The sequence below is a fragment of the Anomaloglossus baeobatrachus genome, unplaced genomic scaffold (assembly GCF_048569485.1).
Source record: "Anomaloglossus baeobatrachus isolate aAnoBae1 unplaced genomic scaffold, aAnoBae1.hap1 Scaffold_2233, whole genome shotgun sequence".
In the NCBI taxonomy this organism is placed as follows: domain Eukaryota; kingdom Metazoa; phylum Chordata; class Amphibia; order Anura; family Aromobatidae; genus Anomaloglossus; species Anomaloglossus baeobatrachus.
The window spans coordinates 180,143-207,275 of record NW_027441995.1 but is presented as its reverse complement, the minus strand read 5'-3'; the positions used below and the strand labels follow the sequence as shown (position 1 = coordinate 207,275).

At 45.9% G+C, this 27,133-nt stretch overlaps 1 pseudogene; it reads right to left on the bottom strand.

The window, feature by feature from the left end:
* Nucleotides 1–16,183: 16,183 nt before the first annotated feature.
* LOC142261458 (U2 spliceosomal RNA) lies at nucleotides 16,184–16,389 on the bottom strand (annotated as a pseudogene).
* Between the last annotated feature and the right edge of the window lie 10,744 nt (nucleotides 16,390–27,133).

Sequence of the window (27,133 nt, the reverse complement as noted above, 5' to 3'; positions counted from 1 at the left end):
GTGGCATCCTATCTGTGGCTATTGGACTTTGCTATAGTCCCACTAGTGCCAAGACATTTGCAGAGCGCATCTGCCTGCGTTGCACACTCCAACTAATTATAAGTAAGCCATTATACTAGCAAACACTCAGTGTACCTAGTGGCATCCTATACGTGGCTATTGGACCTTGCTATAGTCCCACTAGTGCCAAGACATTTGCAGAGCGCATCTGCCTGCGTTGCACACTCCAACTAATTATAAGTAAGCCATTATACTAGCAAACACTCAGTGTACCTAGTGGCATCCTATACGTGGCTATTGGACCTTGCTATAGTCCCACTAGTGCCAAGACATTTGCAGAGCGCATCTGCCTGCGTTGCACACTCCAACTAATTATAAGTAAGCCATTATTATGATTATTATTATTATTTATTATTATAGCGCCATTTATTCCATGGCGCTTTACAAGTGAAAGGGTATACGTACAACAATCATTAACAGTACATAACAGACTGGTACAGGAGGAGAGAGGACCCTGCCCGCGAGGGCTTACAGTCTACATCGAATGGGTGATGGTACAATAGGTGAGGACAGAGCTGGTTGCGCAGTGGTCTACTGGACTGAGGGCTGTTGTAGGTTATAGGCTTGTTGGAAGAGGTGGGTCTTGAGGTTCCTCTTGAAGCTTTCCACGGTAGGGGAGAGTCTGATGTGCTGAGGTAGAGCATTCCAAAGTATGGGGGATGCACGGGAGAAATCTTGTACGCGATTGTGGGAAGAGAAGATAAGGGAGGAGCAGAGAAGGAGATCTTGTGAGGATCTGAGGTTGCGTGCAGGTAGGTACCGGGAGACTAGGTCACAGATGTAGGGAGGAGACAGGTTGTGCATGGCTTTGTATGTCATGGTTAGTGTTTTGAACTGGAGTCGTTGGGTGATGGGAAGCCAGTGAAGGGATTGGCAGAGTGGCGAGGCTGGGGAGTAGCGAGGGGAGAGGTGGATTAAGCGGGCCGCAGAGTTTAGGATAGATTGGAGGGGTGCAAGAGTGTTGGAAGGGAGGCCAGAGAGCAGGAGGTTGCAGTAGTCGAGGCGGGAGATGATGAGGGCATGCACTAATGTTTTTGCTGATTCTTGGTTAAGGAAAGCACGGATCCGGGAGATGTTTTTGAGTTGTAATCGGCATGAGGTGAAGAGGGCTTGGATGTGTGGCTTGAAGGATAGAGCAGAGTCGAGGGTCACTCCAAGGCAACGAGCTTGTGAGACTGGGGAGAGTAAGCAACCATCGAGTTTGATGGAAAGGCTTGTTGGAGGAGATGAGTGAGGAGGAGGAAAGACAATGAATTCTGTTTTGTCCATGTTAAGTTTTAGGAATCGCACAGAGAAGAAGGATGAAATAGCAGACAGACATTGTGGGATTCTGGTTAGTAGAGAGGTAATGTCAGGTCCATTATACTAGCAAACACTCAGTGTACCTAGTGGCATCCTATCTGTGGCTATTGGACTTTGCTATAGTCCCACTAGTGCCAAGACATTTGCAGAGCGCATCTGCCTGCGTTGCACACTCCAACTAATTATAAGTAAGCCATTATACTAGCAAACACTCAGTGTACCTAGTGGCATCCTATACGTGGCTATTGGACCTTGCTATAGTCCCACTAGTGCCAAGACATTTGCAGAGCGCATCTGCCTGCGTTGCACACTCCAACTAATTATAAGTAAGCCATTATACTAGCAAACACTCAGTGTACCTAGTGGCATCCTATACGTGGCTATTGGACCTTGCTATAGTCCCACTAGTGCCAAGACATTTGCAGAGCGCATCTGCCTGCGTTGCACACTCCAACTAATTATAAGTAAGCCATTATTATTATTATTATTATTATTATTTATTATTATAGCGCCATTTATTCCATGGCGCTTTACAAGTGAAAGGGTATACGTACAACAATCATTAACAGTACATAACAGACTGGTACAGGAGGAGAGAGGACCCTGCCCGCGAGGGCTTACAGTCTACAGGGAATGGGTGATGGTACAATAGGTGAGGACAGAGCTGGTTGCGCAGTGGTCTACTGGACTGAGGGCTGTTGTAGGTTATAGGCTTGTTGGAAGAGGTGGGTCTTGAGGTTCCTCTTGAAGCTTTCCACGGTAGGGGAGAGTCTGATGTGCTGAGGTAGAGCATTCCAAAGTATGGGGGATGCACGGGAGAAATCTTGTACGCGATTGTGGGAAGAGGAGATAAGGGAGGAGCAGAGAAGGAGATCTTGTGAGGATCTGAGGTTGCGTGCAGGTAGGTACCGGGAGACTAGGTCACAGATGTAGGGAGGAGACAGGTTGTGCATGGCTTTGTATGTCATGGTTAGTGTTTTGAACTGGAGTCGTTGGGTGATGGGAAGCCAGTGAAGGGATTGGCAGAGTGGCGAGGCTGGGGAGTAGCGAGGGGAGAGGTGGATTAAGCGGGCCGCAGAGTTTAGGATAGATTGGAGGGGTGCAAGAGTGTTGGAAGGGAGGCCAGAGAGCAGGAGGTTGCAGTAGTCGAGGCGGGAGATGATGAGGGCATGCACTAATGTTTTTGCTGATTCTTGGTTAAGGAAAGCACGGATCCGGGAGATGTTTTTGAGTTGTAATCGGCATGAGGTGAAGAGGGCTTGGATGTGTGGCTTGAAGGATAGAGCAGAGTCGAGGGTCACTCCAAGGCAACGAGCTTGTGAGACTGGGGAGAGTAAGCAACCATCGAGTTTGATGGAAAGGCTTGTTGGAGGAGATGAGTGAGGAGGAGGAAAGACAATGAATTCTGTTTTGTCCATGTTAAGTTTTAGGAATCGCACAGAGAAGAAGGATGAAATAGCAGACAGACATTGTGGGATTCTGGTTAGTAGAGAGGTAATGTCAGGTCCATTATACTAGCAAACACTCAGTGTACCTAGTGGCATCCTATCTGTGGCTATTGGACTTTGCTATAGTCCCACTAGTGCCAAGACATTTGCAGAGCGCATCTGCCTGCGTTGCACACTCCAACTAATTTTAACTTAACCATTATACTAGAAAACACTCAGTGTACCTAGTGGCATCCTATACGTGGCTATTGGACTTTGCTATAGTCCAACTAGTGCCAAGACATTTGCAGAGCGCATCTGCCTGCGTTGCACACTCCAACTAATTATAAGTAAGCCATTATACTAGCAAACACTCAGTGTACCTAGTGGCATCCTATACGTGGCTATTGGACCTTGCTATAGTCCCACTAGTGCCAAGACATTTGCAGAGCGCATCTGCCTGCGTTGCACACTCCAACTAATTATAAGTAAGCCATTATACTAGCAAACACTCAGTGTACCTAGTGGCATCCTATACGTGGCTATTGGACTTTGCTATAGTCCCACTAGTGCCAAGACATTTGCAGAGCGCATCTGCCTGCGTTGCACACTCCAACTAATTATAAGTAAGCCATTATACTAGCAAACACTCAGTGTACCTAGTGGCATCCTATACGTGGCTATTGGACCTTGCTATAGTCCCACTAGTGCCAAGACATTTGCAGAGCGCATCTGCCTGCGTTGCACACTCCAACTAATTATAAGTAAGCCATTATACTAGCAAACACTTAGTGTACCTAGTGGCATCCTATCTGTGGCTATTGGACTTTGCTATAGTCCCACTAGTGCCAAGACATTTGCAGAGCGCATCTGCCTGCGTTGCACACTCCAACTAATTATAAGTAAGCCATTATACTAGCAAACACTCAGTGTACCTAGTGGCATCCTATACGTGGCTATTGGACTTTGCTATAGTCCCACTAGTGCCAAGACATTTGCAGAGCGCATCTGCCTGCGTTGCACACTCCAACTAATTATAAGTAAGCCATTATACTAGCAAACACTCAGTGTACCTAGTGGCATCCTATACGTGGCTATTGGACTTTGCTATAGTCCCACTAGTGCCAAGACATTTGCAGAGCGCATCTGCCTGCGTTGCACACTCCAACTAATTTTAACTTAGCCATTATACTAGCAAACACTCAGTGTACCTAGTGGCATCCTATACGTGGCTATTGGACTTTGCTATAGTCCCACTAGTGCCAAGACATTTGCAGAGCGCATCTGCCTGCGTTGCACACTCCAACTAATTATAAGTAAGCCATTATACTAGCAAACACTCAGTGTACCTAGTGGCATCCTATCTGTGGCTATTGGACTTTGCTATAGTCCCACTAGTGCCAAGACATTTGCAGAGCGCATCTGCCTGCGTTGCACACTCCAACTAATTATAAGTAAGCCATTATACTAGCAAACACTCAGTGTACCTAGTGGCATCCTATACGTGGCTATTGGACTTTTCTATAGTCCCACTAGTGCCAAGACATTTGCAGAGCGCATCTGCCTGCGTTGCACACTCCAACTAATTATAAGTAAGCCATTATACTAGCAAACACTCAGTGTACCTAGTGGCATCCTATACGTGGCTATTGGACTTTGCTATAGTCCCACTAGTGCCAAGACATTTGCAGAGCGCATCTGCCTGCGTTGCACACTCCAACTAATTTTAACTTAGCCATTATACTAGCAAACACTCAGTGTACCTAGTGGCATCCTATACGTGGCTATTGGACTTTGCTATAGTCCCACTAGTGCCAAGACATTTGCAGAGCGCATCTGCCTGCGTTGCACACTCCAACTAATTATAAGTAAGCCATTATACTAGCAAACACTCAGTGTACCTAGTGGCATCCTATACGTGGCTATTGGACTTTGCTATAGTCCCACTAGTGCCAAGACATTTGCAGAGCGCATCTGCCTGCGTTGCACACTCCAACTAATTTTAACTTAGCCATTATACTAGCAAACACTCAGTGTACCTAGTGGCATCCTATACGTGGCTATTGGACTTTGCTATAGTCCCACTAGTGCAAAGACATTTGCAGAGCACGTCTGCCTGCATTGCACACTCCAACTTTTTTAAACTAAGCAATTTTACTAGCAAACACTCAGTGTACCTAGTGGCATCCTATACGTGGCTATTGGACTTTGCTATAGTCCCACTAGTGCCAAGACATTTGCAGAGCGCATCTGCCTGCGTTGCACACTCCAACTAATTATAAGTAAGCCATTATACTAGCAAACACTCAGTGTACCTAGTGGCATCCTATACGTGGCTATTGGACCTTGCTATAGTCCCACTAGTGCCAAGACATTTGCAGAGCGCATCTGCCTGCGTTGCACACTCCAACTAATTATAAGTAAGCCATTATACTAGCAAACACTCAGTGTACCTAGTGGCATCCTATACGTGGCTATTGGACCTTGCTATAGTCCCACTAGTGCCAAGACATTTGCAGAGCGCATCTGCCTGCGTTACACACTCCAACTAATTATAAGTAAGCCATTATTATTATTATTATTATTATTTATTATTATAGCGCCATTTATTCCATGGCGCTTTACAAGTGAAAGGGTATACGTACAACAATCATTAACAGTACATAACAGACTGGTACAGGAGGAGAGAGGACCCTGCCCGCGAGGGCTTACAGTCTACAGGGAATGGGTGATGGTACAATAGGTGAGGACAGAGCTGGTTGCGCAGTGGTCTACTGGACTGAGGGCTGTTGTAGGTTATAGGCTTGTTGGAAGAGGTGGGTCTTGAGGTTCCTCTTGAAGCTTTCCACGGTAGGGGAGAGTCTGATGTGCTGAGGTAGAGCATTCCAAAGTATGGGGGATGCACGGGAGAAATCTTGTACGCGATTGTGGGAAGAGGAGATAAGGGAGGAGCAGAGAAGGAGATCTTGTGAGGATCTGAGGTTGCGTGCAGGTAGGTACCGGGAGACTAGGTCACAGATGTAGGGAGGAGACAGGTTGTGCATGGCTTTGTATGTCATAGTTAGTGTTTTGAACTGGAGTCGTTGGGTGATGGGAAGCCAGTGAAGGGATTGGCAGAGTGGCGAGGCTGGGGAGTAGCGAGGGGAGAGGTGGATTAAGCGGGCCGCAGAGTTTAGGATAGATTGGAGGGGTGCAAGAGTGTTGGAAGGGAGGCCAGAGAGCAGGAGGTTGCAGTAGTCGAGGCGGGAGATGATGAGGGCATGCACTAATGTTTTTGCTGATTCTTGGTTAAGGAAAGCACGGATCCGGGAGATGTTTTTGAGTTGTAATCGGCATGAGGTGAAGAGGGCTTGGATGTGTGGCTTGAAGGATAGAGCAGAGTCGAGGGTCACTCCAAGGCAACGAGCTTGTGAGACTGGGGAGAGTAAGCAACCATCAAGTTTGATGGAAAGGCTTGTTGGAGGAGATGAGTGAGGAGGAGGAAAGACAATGAATTCTGTTTTGTCCATGTTAAGTTTTAGAAATCGCACAGAGAAGAAGGATGAAATAGCAGACAGACATTGTGGGATTCTGGTTAGTAGAGAGGTAATGTCAGGTCCATTATACTAGCAAACACTCAGTGTACCTAGTGGCATCCTATCTGTGGCTATTGGACTTTGCTATAGAACCACTAGTGCCAAGACATTTGCAGAGCGCATCTGCCTGCGTTGCACACTCCAACTAATTATAAGTAAGCCATTATACTAGCAAACACTCAGTGTACCTAGTAGCATCCTATACGTGGCTATTGGACCTTGCTATAGTCCCACTAGTGCCAAGACATTTGCAGAGCGCATCTGCCTGCGTTGCACACTCCAACTAATTATAAGTAAGCCATTATACTAGCAAACACTCAGTGTACCTAGTGGCATCCTATACGTGGCTATTGGACTTTGCTATAGTCCCACTAGTGCAAAGACATTTGCAGAGCACGTCTGCCTGCATTGCACACTCCAACTTTTTTAAACTAAGCAATTATACTAGCAAACACTCAGTGTACCTAGTGGCATCCTATACGTGGCTATTGGACTTTGCTATAGTCCCACTAGTGCCAAGACATTTGCAGAGCGCATCTGCCTGCGTTGCACACTCCAACTAATTATAAGTAAGCCATTATACTAGCAAACACTCAGTGTACCTAGTGGCATCCTATACGTGGCTATTGGACCTTGCTATAGTCCCACTAGTGCCAAGATATTTGCAGAGCGCATCTGCCTGCGTTGCACACTCCAACTAATTATAAGTAAGCCATTATACTAGCAAACACTCAGTGTACCTAGTGGCATCCTATACGTGGCTATTGGACTTTGCTATAGTCCCACTAGTGCCAAGACATTTGCAGAGCGCATCTGCCTGCGTTGCACACTCCAACTAATTATAAGTAAGCCATTATACTAGCAAACACTCAGTGTACCTAGTGGCATCCTATACGTGGCTATTGGACCTTGCTATAGTCCCACTAGTGCCAAGACATTTGCAGAGCGCATCTGCCTGCGTTGCACACTCCAACTAATTATAAGTAAGCCATTATACTAGCAAACACTCAGTGTACCTAGTGGCATCCTATCTGTGGCTATTGGACTTTGCTATAGTCCCACTAGTGCCAAGACATTTGCAGAGCGCATCTGCCTGCGTTGCACACTCCAACTAATTATAAGTAAGCCATTATACTAGCAAACACTCAGTGTACCTAGTGGCATCCTATACGTGGCTATTGGACTTTGCTATAGTCCCACTAGTGCCAAGACATTTGCAGAGCGCATCTGCCTGCGTTGCACACTCCAACTAATTATAAGTAAGCCATTATACTAGCAAACACTCAGTGTACCTAGTGGCATCCTATACGTGGCTATTGGACTTTGCTATAGTCCCACTAGTGCCAAGACATTTGCAGAGCGCATCTGCCTGCGTTGCACACTCCAACTAATTTTAACTTAGCCATTATACTAGCAAACACTCAGTGTACCTAGTGGCATCCTATACGTGGCTATTGGACTTTGCTATAGTCCCACTAGTGCCAAGACATTTGCAGAGCGCATCTGCCTGCGTTGCACACTCCAACTAATTATAAGTAAGCCATTATACTAGCAAACACTCAGTGTACCTAGTGGCATCCTATACGTGGCTATTGGACTTTGCTATAGTCCCACTAGTGCCAAGACATTTGCAGAGCGCATCTGCCTGCGTTGCACACTCCAACTAATTTTAACTTAGCCATTATACTAGCAAACACTCAGTGTACCTAGTGGCATCCTATACGTGGCTATTGGACTTTGCTATAGTCCCACTAGTGCCAAGACATTTGCAGAGCGCATCTGCCTGCGTTGCACACTCCAACTCATTATAACTAAGTTGCATTGTCAGGGATATTTATTCTTTATTATTCTGCTGTTAATAAAGCTAGACCACCACTGCAATCTTCACCACCTCTCAATTTTTACTACCACATTTTCAGTCCACAATCTTGTCGCAATCAACATGAGTGGCAAAATGACAGATGCTGGTGGAAAGGGGAAGAGGCGTGGTGGAAAAGGCAAAAAAGGTTTTGTCTGTGGGGAAAGTGCAGCAGCACTGAATACACGTTCAGAGACAACGCTGGCAGCTGGACACGACAAAATCTCCAAGGCGTAACTGGAGAGCTCTGGCCATTTTTCTAGGTTTGAAGCCCAAAAGGAGCAAGGCTCCAGTTGCACAGTCATGGCATCGATGTTCATTTGGAGATACTCCTGTATCATCCTCTCCAGCCGTTGAGTATGTGTCAGACTTGTTGTCTCTGGTGGCCTTGCAAAAGAGGGTCTAAAAAAATTATGAAAAGATTCCATAAAATTGCTGTTACCGGCACCAGATACGGTCCTACTGGTACGGGTAGACTGTTGAAGATGACGAGACCGTCCCATGTTTGTCAAGTTACAACTGGGAGATTCCCTCCCTGCACCTGCACGGTTGTTTGGTGGAAAAGCCGAGCTAAGATCGAGTAACAGCTTCTGCTGATACTCCTGCATACGTGCGTCCCTTTCTATGGCTGGAATTATGTCACAAAATTTGGACTTGTACCGGGGATCTAATAGTGTGGCAATCCAGTAGTCATCATCACTTCTAATTTTGACAATACGACTGTCATGTTGGAGGTAGTGCAACAAAAAGGCACTCATGTGTCTTGCGCAGCCATGCGGACCAAGTCCACGCTGTGTTTGTGGCATAGAGGTGCTACCCGTTCTTTCTTCCTCTGACATCTCCCCCCAACCTCTTTCAACTGAAATTTGACCAAGGTCTCCCTCATCCGCTGAGTCTTCCATGTCCATGGACAGTTCGTCCTCCATTTCTTCATGTTCTCCTGCACCTTGCTCAACATTTCGCCTGCTACTATGCGCCCTTGTCGATCCCTGTTCCCCATGGTCCCATGCCTGCTGCGTTGGTGATGATGAACGTCTGGACCTTGGTGATGTTGTTGTCCCTTGCGCATATGAATCCTCCTGTAGTTCCTCCCCTTCATGTTGTCCCACCCCCTGACTCCGAATAGTGTTTAGCGTGTGCTCCAGCATGTAAATGACTGGAATCGTCATGCTGATAATGGCATTGTCAGAGCTAAACATATTCGTCGCCATGTCGAAACTGTGCAGAAGGGTGCATAGGTCCTTGATCTGAGACCACTCCATCAGGGTGATCTGCCCCACCTCTGCATCTCGTTGGCCCAGGCTATACGTCATGACGTATTGCACCAGGGCTCTGCGGTGCTGCCACAGTCGCTGTAACATGTGGAGAGTTGAATTCCAGCGTGTCGCCACATCGCATTTCAGGCGATGAACCGGCAGGCCGAAAGACTTCTGGAGCGATGCAAGTCGCTCTGCTGCGGCGCTTGAACGACGGAAGTGAGCTGACAGTTTTCGTGCCCTGTTCAGAAGGCCATCTAGGCCGGGATAGTGTGTTAAAAATTGCTGGACGACAAGGTTCAACACGTGAGCCATACAAGGTACGTGTGTCACAATGCCCAGGCGAAGTGCCGCACCCAGGTTTGCAGCATTGTCGCACACGGCCTTACCAGGCTGCAGGTTGAGTGGAGACAACCATTTATTAAACTCGGACCGCAGAGCTGACCACAACTCCTCAGCTGTGTGACTCTTATTCCCAAGACATGTCAAGCTAAAGACCGCCTGATGCCGTTACGCTCTGCTGCCAGCATAGTAATGAGGCGTGCGTGATTCCTTCTGCGCAGTGAGAACGCTGGTGGCCTGACCAGGCAGGCTTGGGGCGGAGGTGGAGGACCCAGATGAGGTGGAGGATGCAGAAGCTGTGGCGGAACTTGGACAGACAGAGGATTGACACACAAGTCGTGGGGACGGCAAGACTTGTGCAGCAGACCCTTCACCATCTATCACCATAGTTACCCAGTGCCCAGTCAGCGACATGTAACGTCCCTGTCCATGCTTACTGGTCCAAGTATCGATGGTGAAATGCACCCGTTCACACACAGAGTTTCTCAAGGAAGCGGTGATGTTGTGTGCGACATGCTGGTGTAGCACGGGCACACCTTTCTTAGAGAAGTAGTGGCGACTAGGCATCTGGTACTGGGGCACAGCGACAGACATAAGGTCTCTAAAATCCTGTGTGTCCACTAGGCGGAAAGGCAGCATTTCGGTAGCCAACAGCTTACAGAGGGATAGAGTCAACCTCTTAGCTTTGTCATGGGTCGGAGGAAGTGGCCTTTTATTTGACCACATCTGAGGGACAGAGATCTGGCTGCTGTGTGTAGACGGTGTTGAGTAGGGTGTCCCTGGAAAAATGCAGGTTTGTGAGGAAAGTGCAGGCGGAGACATGATGTTGCCTTCATCCAACGTTGGTGCTATCGATGTCTGAGAGAGCTGTACACACTCACTTGTTTCCCCTTCCAAACCAACTGACGACCTTACAAGCAAACTGCCTGTTGCGGTTACAGTGGTGGAAGTTTGGCGTGGAAAAACAGGTGTGACAGCTGTCCCCACAGTCCTAGAAGATGAAGAGCGCGCGGATGCACTGGAAGGGGCCGGCGGTGGATGGTTCGCTCTTGCAGCATTGCAGCACAGTGAGCTTCCCACCGGGACCTATGATATTTATTCATGTGACGATTCATGGAAGAAGTTGTCAAACTGCTGAGGTTTTGACCTCTACTAAGAGAATCATGACAAATTTTACATATCACATGATTTGGGCGATCTTTTTCTATGGTAAAAAAGGACCAGGCTAGGCAAGGCTTAGAGGCCATGCGACCTGTTGATCCACCCCGAATAATGCTCATAGGCAGAGTGGTGGCTGAGGATGCAGTTGTAGACGTGCTACCAGTGCTCCGACTCTGTCCAGGAAGGCGCAAGGTAACTTCGTCGTCGGTTGCATCCTCCTCCACCGCCTCTGTTGACCTCCTCGAGTGCCTGACTGGGGGTTGACAGTAGGTGGGATCTAGAACTTCATCATCAATTGTTGTGTTTGCACTCCCCTCCCCCTCAGACCGAGCCTCTTCTTGCCCTGACCGAATATTTAAGTTGTCATCCCAATCGGGTATCTGCGTCTCATCTTCATCAGTATGTTCCTCATTGTCTATAACCACAGGTGTTACAGTTTGTGACAAAGGGTCAACATTATGCTCAGAAACTTGGTCCTCACGGCCTGAATCAGAGTCACAAAGGTTCTGGGCATCACTGCAGACCATTTCCTGTTCTGTACTCACTGTAGCTTGGGAGCAGACCTCTGATTCCCAGGCTATAGTGTGACTGAACAGCTCTGCAGACTCAGCCATCTCAGTTCCACCATACTGTGCAGGGCTGATGGAGACTTCAGAGCTGGGAGAAATCAAGTGTGATTGGGATGACAACTCAGAGGACTGGTGTTTTTTGGATGCGGTACTTGAAGTGGCTGAGAGGGCACTTGTTGGACCACTTGAGATCCATTCAAGCATTTTCCTTTTTTGCCCATCATCTACCTTTCTTCCTGTTGTTCGTGTCCGTAAAAAAGGGAGCACATCGGATTGTCCACGGTAAGTAGTAGACATCTTACTTTTGCTGGTAGATGGTCTATCTTCAGCAGATGATAATGGAGCTTTGCCACTTTCCCCACAGACAAAACCTTTTTTGCCTTTTCCACCACGCCTCTTCCCCTTTCCACCAGCATCTGTCATTTTGCCACTCATGTTGATTGCGACAAGATTGTGGACTGAAAATGTGGTAGTAAAAATTGAGAGGTGGTGAAGATTGCAGTGGTGGTCTAGCTTTATTAACAGCAGAATAATAAAGAATAAATATCCCTGACAATGCAACTTAGTTATAATGAGTTGGAGTGTGCAACGCAGGCAGATGCGCTCTGCAAATGTCTTGGCACTAGTGGGACTATAGCAAAGTCCAATAGCCACGTATAGGATGCCACTAGGTACACTGAGTGTTTGCTAGTATAATGGCTAAGTTAAAATTAGTTGGAGTGTGCAACGCAGGCAGATGCGCTCTGCAAATGTCTTGGCACTAGTGGGACTATAGCAAAGTCCAATAGCCACGTATAGGATGCCACTAGGTACACTGAGTGTTTGCTAGTATAATGGCTTACTTATAATTAGTTGGAGTGTGCAACGCAGGCAGATGCGCTCTGCAAATGTCTTGGCACTAGTGGGACTATAGCAAAGTCCAATAGCCACGTATAGGATGCCACTAGGTACACTGAGTGTTTGCTAGTATAATGGCTAAGTTAAAATTAGTTGGAGTGTGCAACGCAGGCAGATGCGCTCTGCAAATGTCTTGGCACTAGTGGGACTATAGCAAAGTCCAATAGCCACGTATAGGATGCCACTAGGTACACTGAGTGTTTGCTAGTATAATGGCTTACTTATAATTAGTTGGAGTGTGCAACGCAGGCAGATGCGCTCTGCAAATGTCTTGGCACTAGTGGGACTATAGCAAAGTCCAATAGCCACGTATAGGATGCCACTAGGTACACTGAGTGTTTGCTAGTATAATGGCTAAGTTAAAATTAGTTGGAGTGTGCAACGCAGGCAGATGCGCTCTGCAAATGTCTTGGCACTAGTGGGACTATAGCAAAGTCCAATAGCCACGTATAGGATGCCACTAGGTACACTGAGTGTTTGCTAGTATAATGGCTTACTGATAATTAGTTGGAGTGTGCAACGCAGGCAGATGCGCTCTGCAAATGTCTTGGCACTAGTGGGACTATAGCAAAGTCCAATAGCCACGTATAGGATGCCACTAGGTACACTGAGTGTTTGCTAGTATAATGGCTTACTTATAATTAGTTGGAGTGTGCAACGCAGGCAGATGCGCTCTGCAAATGTCTTGGCACTAGTGGGACTATAGCAAAGTCCAATAGCCACAGATAGGATGCCACTAGGTACACTGAGTATTTGCTAGTATAATGGCTTACTTATAATTAGTTGGAGTGTGCAACGCAGGCAGATGCGCTCTGCAAATGTCTTGGCACTAGTGGGACTATAGCAAGGTCCAATAGCCACGTATAGGATGCCACTAGGTACACTGAGTGTTTGCTAGTATAATGGCTTACTTATAATTAGTTGGAGTGTGCAACGCAGGCAGATGCGCTCTGCAAATGTCTTGGCACTAGTGGGACTATAGCAAAGTCCAATAGCCACGTATAGGATGCCACTAGGTACACTGAGTGTTTGCTAGTATAATGGCTTACTTATAATTAGTTGGAGTGTGCAACGCAGGCAGATGCGCTCTGCAAATGTCTTGGCACTAGTGGGACTATAGCAAGGTCCAATAGCCACGTATAGGATGCCACTAGGTACACTGAGTGTTTGCTAGTATAATGGCTTACTTATAATTAGTTGGAGTGTGCAACGCAGGCAGATGCGCTCTGCAAATGTCTTGGCACTAGTGGGACTATAGCAAGGTCCAATAGCCACGTATAGGATGCCACTAGGTACACTGAGTGTTTGCTAGTATAATGGCTTACTTATAATTAGTTGGAGTGTGCAACGCAGGCAGATGCGCTCTGCAAATGTCTTGGCACTAGTGGGACTATAGCAAGGTCCAATAGCCACGTATAGGATGCCACTAGGTACACTGAGTGTTTGCTAGTATAATGGCTTACTTATAATTAGTTGGAGTGTGCAACGCAGGCAGATGCGCTCTGCAAATGTCTTGGCACTAGTGGGACTATAGCAAGGTCCAATAGCCACGAATAGGATGCCACTAGGTACACTGAGTGTTTGCTAGTATATATGGCAAAATTATAGATGGAAAGGGAGAAGGGGAGGGGGGGAGAGAGGAGGCTGTAATTGACTACAAGGGTATGAGTTATGAGTGATCATAGGGATAGTGTTACATAAGTGGAAATACCTATGGAGGACCGGATGTGTAAGCGCATACCTTATACAAACCTATAGAGTGCTGATGGGTGAGAGTGTGATGTTAGATATAAGACATCCTATAGTGAATAGTGAGCCGTAATCAAGTGCAACAGGGATATTTCACGTGACTATGGGAACATGGAAGGTAAAGAAAGGGGAGAAAAAACTGTTAGACAAGGTAATCAGACATAATGTAACCAGTTGATCAGACATGACAAACATGACAAATAAAAAACAAGGAAGAATGGAACTCCATACATAGTGGAACCATATATAGTGTGAACACGAAAAAGAACCGGGCGTTAGAAAAAATGTGCACGGCCCAATGAATCAAGTCGGTTCTTCATATTCATGGTTTAAGCCCTTGGGTTCCAACATGCCCAGAGTATATATCCAGAAAGATTCCCTTTCTTTGAGCTTCCTAATTCTATTGCCTCCTCTGCGTATGGCTGGGACATGTTCGATGACTTGGAATCTTAATTGGGCCACTGTGTGATTATGCGTCACAAAATGGTGTGGGACTGGTAATAGAATCTGCTTACAATGTATTGTTGACTTGTGCTTAGCACAAAAAAAGGGAATCTTTCTGGATATGTACTCTGGACACATTAAAACCCAAGGGCTTAAACCGTGAATATGAAGTACAGACTTGATTCATTGGGCCGTGCACCATGTCACCATGTGTGCAATTGCATTGTCCAATGGCTCACAATGGTTATGCGTTTTCATTGGATGGATAATCGAAGCCATGTTTTTTTCCTTTCTCTTGGGTTTGTTGTGTGAGTAGCCTATAGGATTAAGTTAGTTACCGCAGGCAGTGGATTTAGCTTCCTGTCTTTGGTCCAGTGGTAGATTGATTGTTTGGTCTATGAGCTGTTATGGGTTTTAATCCAGGTGAATGCCCATGGGCTGCCTATAACTGTGTGAAATATGTAGTTTTACTGGGCTGGGATGAGAGAATCCATCGAAGCATGGTGTAGGGATTGTGGTTCCTGTGTGCTAAGAAGAAAGGCTAGCACCAGCCAGAAAGCCCCATTACAGCCAATAATCAACCGCTAGCCGCTGGAACTCGTTGCTCTAGATCATGTCAAACTCTCACCAAGCAGGAATAGATACATTAGCCCACCATCCCACCCAAAGAGCAACTTCTGCTGCGCAGCTGGCTTTCTAGGCAGCAGCGCTATTGTGATGTCAGCGGGGGACATTGTGACAAGCCAGTGTTCCGTCACTTCATGTTGTGCACTGTTCAAACGGAAAATACATCAACAGGCAGACTACAGAAAAGCTTACTGACAAAGGATAGAGAGGGGCTTTCTCAGAGGGCTTTTTACAGTTTGTCTATTCCCAATTAGCCGTTTAAGTATGCTTAATGAAAGTACTAATTCTTTCATAGGCCGCCCATTCTTAGTATTTGACGTTCCTTATATTGCGGTATCAGGCTTCGCAGCAGGTTGCAAAACATTCATCACCCATGACTGTCCCCAATTGGGCTCAGAAGCTAAATGTCTATCATGACCTCTCTTTTTGAAAGTCCAAGAGCAAGCAAACTCTTCCTCCAGGAGAGGGAGCCAACAGATCACTAAAGACATCATCATTGCTCAAAGAAAACACCGAAAAACAATGGAAGCTTTAATTGGAGTGGAATCTGATAGACAGCACCTGATGCCAAGTCTGCATCTTCTAACACCTGCAGTCACTGCAGCAGCTGAATCCAATGTGTCCAAAAGGGATCTATTCTATTCAATTGCAAATGATCTAGATAAGACTGAGAATAAGATACTGCACGGGACATAGCAGAGTTGGTCAAGTTGAGTGGAGATGAGTTTGCTATTTGGCACAGCTTTTGCATCAATAAAGCAAGTAAAAGGTGTGAAAGATAAAAAAAAAGGGTGAAAGTGTGAAAAGTGAATTGGCCAAATTGAGGTGCATATAAAGTTTTTGCTTTCTTTCAATTCACTAATGAGGCTCATTTGAATCAGGTGAATTGAGTTCTGCTTTTGGAAACTCGGTTAAGAAGGGGTGCACCGGTCCTGGAGGTACTGCAATACCAGGTCAATGCGTGGAGTGGACAGAGCAAGATTTTTTCCATCTCCTTGTTCTAAAAATCCATTTAATATATGGTCCCAAGAGAGGGGACGTATCAGATATTAAACTGATAAGAACAGATTTAATTTTTTTTTTTTCTGTTTATCAGTAGGACTTCAAAATAACAAAGGTGATCGCCTCCCGTTGCCTGGGAACCGTCCAGGCACAAGAGGGCTATGTGTCACCAGAAGGCGCACACACTCCCTCAAGGCCGGCAGACGTGCAATCCCAGGCACCTTCCAGTACCGACCAAGGTAGCGTCCTCCGAAACTACACTTGATCTTAGCCAAAAGGCTGAGAAGCTATAACCCGAATTGGTTACGGCCTTGAGTGGCACCCTGGCCTATACCGGACACATCTTAGGGAGAGGGAGACAAACCCACGCCTACAGAAGACATTTTGTCACCCAAGCCAAACCCTTGAAAAGGCTTTTTTGCAGAGCAAAAACAAGGAGAATGGTACTTTGTGCAGCCGCCGCCCACTGCAATGAATCTGAATAACTCCTCCTTTTGGGCACAAGCACCTCCCCTCCCCCTTGCAGTCTTTCCAATTCATGATACAAAAAGACGGACGGACAGGACAGGACAGGACCATCTGCCTGACTTTCCGTCACTGCCACCCTTTGCCATCCTTGCCCGTAGAAAGCCCTTTCATCATCCCCAAACCCTAATCTTTTCCCTTCCCTTCCCAGCTGCGTCTCACTCCCTTTCATTAGGAAGTGAGCGCAGCCTTTTCTCCGTTCTGCACATGCGCGACGTTAAACACAAATGCGCAGGCGTGCGTTCCATTAGCCTCACTGCATTCCACTCCCATACAGGAAGTGGGCACAGCTATTACTACGGTCGCACATAAAAGAACCCACGGCCACCACTGCACATAGCTGACTCCACCACAGGACACCCACTTCTACACCAACGCAGGTAAGACAGGATCGGCACCTCTATGCTCCCGTTACAATCAGGCTCAGTCACCATGTGATAACGCTCTCAACTCTTTAGTTGCAGGCTCCCCTTGCTTCACCTCCACTGGCTGTGCTGCCATTTCCTCTCCCACCTGGAAGTTATACTTTATTCCACTATTTTCCTGTTTCTCTATTCCCCCTTTTCCCATAACCTACTTTTATCTGCATTTGTGGGGTATCTATATGCTATTTACATCATAGTTTTATTCATTAATATGGAAGGGAAGAGTGCCCATGAGAGTGTTGAACTGCGGAGAGCAAAAGATTAAGCTGCTCCGATTTGCCACCATTGATAAGCTGTTCTCAGTAGATACACATGCTATCCAAACAGCAGCATCCACCATTGCTTCAGCCCACCCATTCAGTGACAGCTCACCAAGTCAGCCAGAGGAGTGGTGTAAGGAATTACACGTAGGCACTGACTCCACACCTTCACATCACAAGAAGGGGGTCTACAGGCTAGTGCAAGAATACGAGCAAGTCTTCAGCAAACATCCGCTAGACTTTTGAAAAATAAAAGGGGTCAAACACTACATCCCCACAAGTGCACACCCACCCATCAAAGAGAGATATAAGCCAAATCTACCTGCACATTACCAGTGTACCAAGGACATGTTGAGCAACATGAAGGAGGCTGGGGTTATCCGTGACAGTTGTAGCCTCTGGGCAGCTCCGTTGGTCCTGTTAAAGAAGAAGGACAGCACCACTCCCCTGTATTGAGGAATAGCTAGCTGCATTGACAACTGCAAATTATTTTTCTACCCTTGATCTCACTAGTCACTATTGGCAAGTGTCCGTTGCTGAGGTAGACCGGAAGAAGACCGCCTTTGCCACCCCGATGGGTCTCTGCGAGTTCAAAAGCATGCCCTTCGAGCTGTGCAATTTGCCAGGAACCTTCCAGAGGCTGATGGAATGCTGCTTGGGACACCGAAACTTTGAAACGGTACTGCTATACCTTTATGATGTTATTGTTTATTCTAACGCAAACAAGATTTTAGGGTGTATAAAAAGGGAGATTAGATCCGATGATCCCAACGTATTGTTACCCCTCTATAAATCACTTGTAAGGCCACATCTGGAATATGGGGTAAAGTCCTGAGCAGGTTGATAACCATTGGTTTGAGCATGGTAGGGTGTAGTACGCATCTTCCTGCATCGGTAAAAGCTGCAGAAGTCCTTGAAGATTTCCGCTTCAAAGGCAGTGCCTTGATCTGTGAGGACTCTCTCTGAGTAGCCATGAGGTCTGCATAAGTGTGCTTGGAAGACCTTCGCTGCAGTATGGGCCATTAGATCTTTGACTTGTACCACAACCATAAATCTCGAGTAGTTGTCTACCATCGTAAGTGCATACGTGAGCTCACCTCGATATTCTGCAACAAAACTCCCTTTTTCGATTTCAGTTTCAGCAAACACTCCTCTTCCTGTAGAAAATATTTATCATTACCTAAGACAGTCATTCTAATGCATGACAATATTAAGGCAATTTAGTTAAAACTTGTTTTAACTCACCTTTAAGGGGATTGATGTATTTCATGGTCAATCCAGGTTTGTCAGTGATGGCACTGACATAATGTATGGCGTCTTTTTCGGGCGTTATCCTTTGCCTTTTCATTGTGAAAATCCAGTTGCCTATATCAAAGCAAATTCTACTACTTGTAAAGTATGCAGAAAATGAAATGTAGAACATATAACATCAACTGCTTAGGAACGCATCATAGGTTAGTACTTAAAAGGATATTGTCATGTTCTAGTCATAATGCAAGCTGGACATTTTTCATGTTACCCTGTAATCGCCGGCCTGTTCTAATGCTCACAAGCCAAGATATAGGCTCAGCTGCTAAGGCTTCCCTCTGCCTTCTGAATGAAAATTGAATATGTCTGGCTCACTGTGTATATAGCAGGTGCTCAGAAAAAATAAGAGTTAATTCAATAGAAATAGCTCTGGCACACTATAGTGATCAATAACGTAAGAAAAGAACTCTTAGAATGCTGAAAATTCTTTATTTGTGCAAAAGGATAATTCATCCAACGTTTCGAGCTTGTTTTTAGGTCTTTATCAAGGATAAAGTTATCTAAGATCATAAAGGGTTACAAAACCATATAAACACGTAATTAGTACATAGTACAACATAACAGTACAATATATTGCTACTTGAGAGTACAATGGGTCAAATGACCATGATGCACATACAAAAAAATTTTCCAAAGCCATAGTGAAAACATTTGTACTGAGGAAAGAAAATTTCCACATGACCTATCTGGAGAAACATTCTGGATCAAACAACCAAAAATAGTCAAGCAGGTAAATACACACCTATATGGATAACAGGATGATATGTGTTCAATTGTATAGCGTCATTGCCATTAAGGTACAAATGGAAAACTTGCAATCCTATATAGTGAAGGAAATGAACACATATCATATCAAAGAACACAGGAACATGGGTGTGAGAAAAACCTCAATGTTTATACTTTGTTCTTTATAATGGTGTGAACATGTATATGTCTCAGTACCTTATGAACTTGAGAATTCTAGTGAGTAGATGATGAAAGCCTATTCCAGAACTGGAATCGGTAAATAATTGTAGGTGGAATCTAAATGAAAAGATGGTACAAGTGTTATCATGACACGTGGGCTATAACACAATGGACCGTGTGACAAAGAAGAAAGGAGAGAAAGAAGAGGAAGAAAATGGAACTACCTGTAACATTACGTGATAGTCACTGGTAAGTATCACTTGACAATTCAGGTGAAAAAGGATTCCTTTATTAAAGGGTTCTCAGTCGCCTCAGGATCATGAAATACTAGGGTAAATGATATGAGAATGGGTAAGAAGCACCACTAAAGGAAATATGAGATGCAGGACATATATCTATAAACCCCTGAACTACATGATAGAAATAAAAAGAAGAAAAAAGAAAAAAAAGAAGAAAGAAGAAGAACACATAGAATGCGGAAAGAGAATGGGTACAACTACCTGAGTTACTGCAGGGAGGCCCCTGGTAGGTATTGTGAGGGTTAGTGGAATTCCTTCACTGAAGGGTTCTCAGTTGCCTCAGGTTCGTGAAAAATGCTATAGACAAATAATGCCCGGAGAAAAGGGGTTCATATACAGCGAATAATGGTAATACAAGGTACATGTGTCCCATGTAATAGTATAAATATATATATATTGTACTAAGCTCTACACCAGAAATAGAAAGTAGTCCCTCTGCCTTCTGTCTAGGTGCCCTGAGTTATGTCCTGTAAACTGTCACAGTGACCTAGACACACATGTGTAGTAGGGGAATATCCCTGCTGAGATGCCAGTGCTAGAGCACTCGTTTGCTGTGGAGTTGAACGCTATGTGAGCAGTTCTTACCTTCAATGAGCAGAAGTCTCTTTTTTCAGATTTCAATATCTCTGTGGGTATCTGGCAGAAATATGGAATACTCTTTACTGCTAAGACCCTGTACACCACTCCCACTAAAGGGGGCTTTACACGCTGCGACATCGCTAATGCGGAGTCGTTGGGGTCACGGAATTTGTGACGCACATCCGGCCGCATTAGCGATGTTGCTGCGTGTGATACCGATGAGCGATTTTGCATCGTTGCAAAAACGTGCAAAATCGCTCATCGGTGACATGGGTCTCCATTCTCGATTATCGTTACTGCAGCAGTAACGATGTAGTTCGTCGCTCCTGCGGTAGCACACATCGCTCCGTGTGACACCGCAGAAACGAGGAACCTCTCCTTACCTGCCTCCCAGCCGCTATGAGGAAGGAAGGAGGTGGGCGGGATGTTCCGGCCACTCATCTCCGCCCCTCCGCTGCTATTGGGCGGTCGCTCAGTGACGTCGCTGTGACGCCGCACGGACCGCCCCCTTAGAAAGGAGGCGGTTCGCCGGACACAGCGACGTCGCCGGGCAGGTAAGTATGTGTGACGGGTCTGGTCGGTGTTGTGCGGCATGGGCAGCGATTTGCCCGTGTCGCGCAACAGATGGGGGCGGGTACCCACACTAGCGATATCGGGACCGATATCGCAGTGTGTAAAGTAGCCTTTAGTCACATGACCAAGACTGTATCTGTGTCCCTACAACACACTTGAGACAAATGTGTGTGTGAGCCTGCATTGTGGGGTATATATAATATATTATAGAGCTGGGAAGGATCATTCTAAGCAGTGAGCTGTTCCAGTATTTGTAGGAAAATACCCAGTAGAAGCATCAAACACAGCACCAATACCTCCCATCAGTATTCCACCACAGTGCCATGTAACCCATGCCCTACACTCCCATCTACACCAATACTATACAGGCACAAACTAGTATATCTGACTAAAAGCCCCCAAAATATGAAGAACGGCCTATAGTTGAGTGTGGATATAAAATCTATGTGAGCAGAGCTAGAATAGAAATCACTGATCGCATTGAAGTCATTCTGACCATAAATCACCATGATATCAAGGTGAGGAGTTGTGTGTTACTGCTGGGAGGAAAGGGTTAACAGTGGAATATTAAGGTGCATTTCTGTGTGCAGTGTTACTAGTCAATGTAACAATTCAGTATGAGCTGCTCTTGGTGCCGGGGGAGGGAGATGCTCTCCTGAGCAAGATAGATGGGGAATGAACATGATATCTATATAGTGTAAGGCAGGGGGTCTCAAACCAGGTGATCATGTCTGATCAACTGGTTACATTATGTCTGATTACCTTGTCTAACAGTTTTTTCTCCCCTTTCTTTACCTTCCAGGTTCCCATAGTCACGTGAAATATCCCTGTTGCACTTGATTACGGCTCACTATTCACTATAGGATGTCTTATATCTAACATCACACTCTCACCCATCAGCACTCTATAGGTTTGTATAAGGTATGCGCTTACACATCCGGTCCTCCATAGGTATTTCCACTTATGTAACACTATCCCTATGATCACTCATAACTCATACCCTTGTAGTCAATTACAGCCTCCTCTCTCCCCCCTCCCCTTCTCCCTTTCCATCTATAATTTTGCCAGTACAATATTAGTTTCCATTAGGCACACACTCACATATTCCTTTCCTTAGTGATTTATTGTAATTCACATTCACATACAATTCTCTATGCCTGCCCCATTACTACATTCATACCTACTTGACCCTATCCTGATACCCCTTGTCTCACCTTGTTGGTCCCTACACCTGTTATCATGTCCTTTCCTGTGTCTGTCTTGTCACACAACACATTTTAGCATATAACTTGTGCTCCTTATTACCTGTCCTGCCTATTAGAATTATGTCCATTATGTCCATGCATGGCCCAATGAATCAAGTCTGTACTTCATATTCATGGTTTAAGCCTTTGGGTTCCAATGTGCCCAGAGTATATATCCAGAAAGATTCCCTTTCTTTGAGCTTCCTAATTCTATTGCCTCCTCTGCGTATGGCTTGGACATGTTCGATGACTTGGAATCTTAATTGGATCACTGTGTGATTATGCGTCACAAAATGGTGTGGGACTGGTAATAGAATCTGCTTACAATGTATTGTTGACTTGTGTTTAGCTCAAAGAAAGAGAATCTTTCTGGATATGTACTCTGGGCACATTAGAACCCAAGGGCTTAAACCGTGAATATGAAGTAAAGACTTGATTCATTGGGCCGTGCACCATGTCACCAAGTGTCCAATTGCATTGTCCAATGGCTCACAATGGTTATGCGTTTTCATTGGATGGATAATCGAAGCCATGTTTTTTTCCTTTCTGTTGGGTTTGTTGTGTGAGTAGCCTATAGGATTAAGTTGGTTACCGCAGGCAGTGGATTTAACTTCCTGTCTTTGGTCCAGTGGTAGATGGATTGTCTGGTCTATGAGCTGTTATTGGTTTGAATGCAGGTGAATGCCCATGGGCTGCTTATGACTGTGTAAAATAGTATTGATTCATGATGGATTTCAGACTACATGTAGATATCTTCAGTCTTTCTATCCACATCATTTAAATGAACATTATCCATGCAGCTTGAAATTCATCCAGTAAGAGAAGCAACCTTGTACAACCAATCTGATAAGGGCACAGTATATCCTAAGGGAAGGTTATGGCTATAAAAGGGGACTTCTTGGAGTCACCAGGTTGTTGATGGATGTTGCATGATCTAGTCTAAGCTCTTAAGAGCTGGCTAGGGGATCAGAACCAGGATGCCTTGTGGACTCGGTCTAGGGACTTTGGCTTCAACTAGAGGATCACTTGGCTACATGGCTTCAATCTAGGGGCTTCAATTCCGATTGGAGATCATAACCGCAATCTAGGGATTTCGACTCCGGCTGCCAGGATTATACCATATCATCATACCAGAGACTACTTAAGGAAGAAACCCAGGTTGGACAATTTTGTCACCTGGCTACAGACTTTGCAGACCTCAGCCAGCTTCCTAAATCTGGCGCTATTCTATTGTCGGTGGGTGCCCGACAAATTACACAGCTATGTCAAATTTTGGTTTATGAAACTTCAAATCCAGTGACTGATTATTATGTTTTCTAATGTCCTGATTTAAAAAAAAAAATAAATATTTTTTTTTAACCATCAAATATTGATTTTGTACAATCCATGTGTGAAGTTACATACAAGTGACATGAACAAGAAAAATACTTATTGTAACCAAAAATATTCACAATTTTATATATAAAATACATTTATTTATTGTACAGTCATTCTGCAACTTTATTAGAAATTTATTCTTGCACTTTTTCCTTTTCTCTAGATCCCCCTTTTCTCTTATAGAAGGCCTGTGGATCTTCTCTGTGAAGCATCCGGCAATCATGTTCACGTTTCATTTACTTTGGTATCGTCGTTCCATCTCCTTGATATTCCGATGAAAACCTTCTTGTTCTTCCCACCAGCACCAAGGTTTTCAGACAAGTAGTCCAAATAGGAATGTAAAAAATGTAACTTCAAATTCATTAGACAACCCAAGGCTTTGAAACGTTTCAGCATGTTCTCCACGATGGACTTAAATTTTGATTCTTTGTTGTTACCTAGAAACGTATTTATTGCTTCTTTCAAAGAGTCCCAAGCCCTTTTTTCAACAGTTTTCATTATTGTTTAAAACACGTCATCCTTCATTCATGGGTTTCTGAATATCCGAACCCACAAAAATGCTTTTGTGCTGCCCCTGTGCCAGCAGCCGCCGTTGGTCGGATCCAGACCTTCTAAGAGAGTGGCTCGACCCGGGGGTCTCGCGGACATGTCGAATAAAAGGAGGAATGTAGATGTATGGGCTAGGCCGTATTAAGTTTGTGACGCCACCAACGGTGTGTGGTGAGGTGGGACACCACCGCTGCCGTTATGGGATACCCGGGAGAGATGTAGTGGCAGCTGGATGTTAACCCCTCCGTGTGTAGGGATGATTGCCCCGGGGCCCAGTGTCTTTGTGCAGGGTATGGTGATGGCAAGGGCCGGCGCGCCTGAGCAAGCAGGGGGATGTTTGGTTACTCACAGTAAATGAATCACACGAGTCTTTCGGTAAACCAAAGGTGCTGGTGGCCTGCCGCCCCGGCCGGTTGCATTCAGGTCCCCCACCCAGGCTGGTGGTCGCTGTCCTTTACTCTGCACTTGTTTTTGTGTATGGTGGACTGCCTGGTCTGGAACTCAGGAGTCCGCTCCCGGCTGGATATGGCCTAAGGAGCCGTGCCCGCAGGCGCTGGCCCGTGGGATCTAAGGGCCCTGGCGGTGGCCTTATCCCTATCAGTGGGCTGTTGTCTTCTTTGAGGGACTTTAGGTGGGATAGGACCTATAATCCTGCCCTCAATCATTTAATTAGCTAGGCCGCTGGTTTCGGTCCTGGCTTCAGTGTCCTAGGTGACTAGGGTTTCAGGTCGGCTGTGTGTTTCCTAAGTGAGGAAAGGTGTTGTGCGGGGGCCTATCTGTAACTACCTGGTTTTGCCAGGGCATCACACCTTCCTTCAGACTTGATTCTGACAGTCCCTGAAACTTGGTACACAGGTACTTAAACATCTCTCCTTCTTTCAGTAGCGCTTTCACAAACAGCTTCATCAGTCCAAGCTTACAGTGGAGTGGTGGCAAGAGAACTTTAGGTGGGATCAACTAAGCTTTATGCAACAATGTTCTTGAGTCCCGGTTACAAAGATGTTCTTGTTGGCCAATTTTTTTTGCTCCAGTGAAGAGTCCTAACCTGGCTTTCCAATTCACACAAAAAGCATGTGTTCTGCCTTCTTTTACGTAATGCTGTGAATCTCTAGCATACAGCTAAACCCTAGTTCACATTTCAAATAAACAGACTGTGGAGTTCAATAGCCTTGATTTATTAGCTGGTAACGTGAACTTGATTGCAGTATACATGGAATATACAGTGAATATAGGAATATCCAAGATGCAGTTGAAGACAGAATACGGTATATCCAAGATACTGTTTTATACGGGTAAAAACTATAACAAGAAAATGATTACAGTCAGTACAGTGTTAATACAGAGTTAACATAGCATAACAGTACATGAGATGCAGTTCTTACGAGAATGTAGGTGAAAGGTCACTGCATCTGCAATACATAGAAATCTTATCTAGACAAACAAGACAGGGATGACACTAAAGGTGTAGAAGTACAATGTACAATGCATTTACTACACTCTTCCATCTAGGATTCTATCACTAACACATGTAATTTGCTTTGCTCACCGGATTACACTAGGCAGGGGTGAATGTACAGAGAGGTAAGTCGGCATGTCCTTTCCTGACAAAATCCAAAGAAAAAATGGCTGCAGGCTTCTTCTCAGCTCAGGGAGGCATTCCTTACCCAGAATACATTTAGCTTAAAGGGAAACTCAGCAATTCAAAAGAATAACAATGACCTCTAGGGATTGTAACAGAAATTTCAATGAATGACTATTAGCAGGCTGCCATGAGGCAGAACAGCATGGGTATTTAATATATCCTCCTTGCTGCCCAAGAAGCAATGAGAACATTTTTAGACCACCACATATTGACCATCCATGCTCCTTGTAGTTAAGTTTCTTGAGAATAAAGTCTAAATTCTCACAGCTTTCTTCCAAGTGCATAGCATGTGTGACGCCCTGGACTAGCCAGGTAGTCACAAACACAAAATCACACACACCCCCTCCCCTGGATAGTCTACATCAGTCACACAAAATCCTTGTTGCCTCCTCCAGGCTCTGATGTCCACACCAGGTGGGGCGGAGCCAGGCGGTTGGCCCCACCCACCGAGGAGTTCACAGGCCCGGAGGCGGGAAAAAGCAGTTAGTTTAGTTTTGTAGTGGAAAGTGAGAGGACAGAAACTGTTAGTGTCTGGGTAGGAGCCCAGGCACTGTCAGCAAGGTCGGCAGACGGTGGTGGCCGTCTGCAGGAGGTGGTACAAGTCAGCTGAACCGTAGGACCGGGGACGGGCGGTGACCCGAGGGGAACTGAACCGGTGAGCGGATCTGTACCAAGCACAAAGGCAGGGCCATTGGACCCTGACCAGGCTAGGAGCCGCCGACAATGGTCAAATCCGAGAGTGACCGGAATCCCAGGGGTTCCCTAACACCCAAGACCCGACAGAAGGCAACCGTCCACACCGTGAGGATAAAAAGCCACCGCCATAGGCTAGAGATCCAAGGGCCAGCGCCTGCGGGCAAACGGGCTCCCTCAGTACGTACACCCCAGCCATCCAGCCTCCCCGTACCGCCACCGGGCCCCGGGATCACCAACCCCTACCCACGGAGGGGGAACCAACATCCTAGCTGCTCCCTGCCATCGCTCCCGGGATCCCCGTCACCAGCAGTGGTGGTGCCCATTATCACCACGACCTGTGGGTGACGTCACTAACTATCTCCCCAAACAAACCACCCCCTTTTCACTCGTGGGCGAGGAGCGCTGCTCGAGTCCCCGGATCTGGCCCTCCGCTCGAGCCACCGAGCAGCAGCAGCAGCAGAAGTCCCCGAACCCGAGCGTA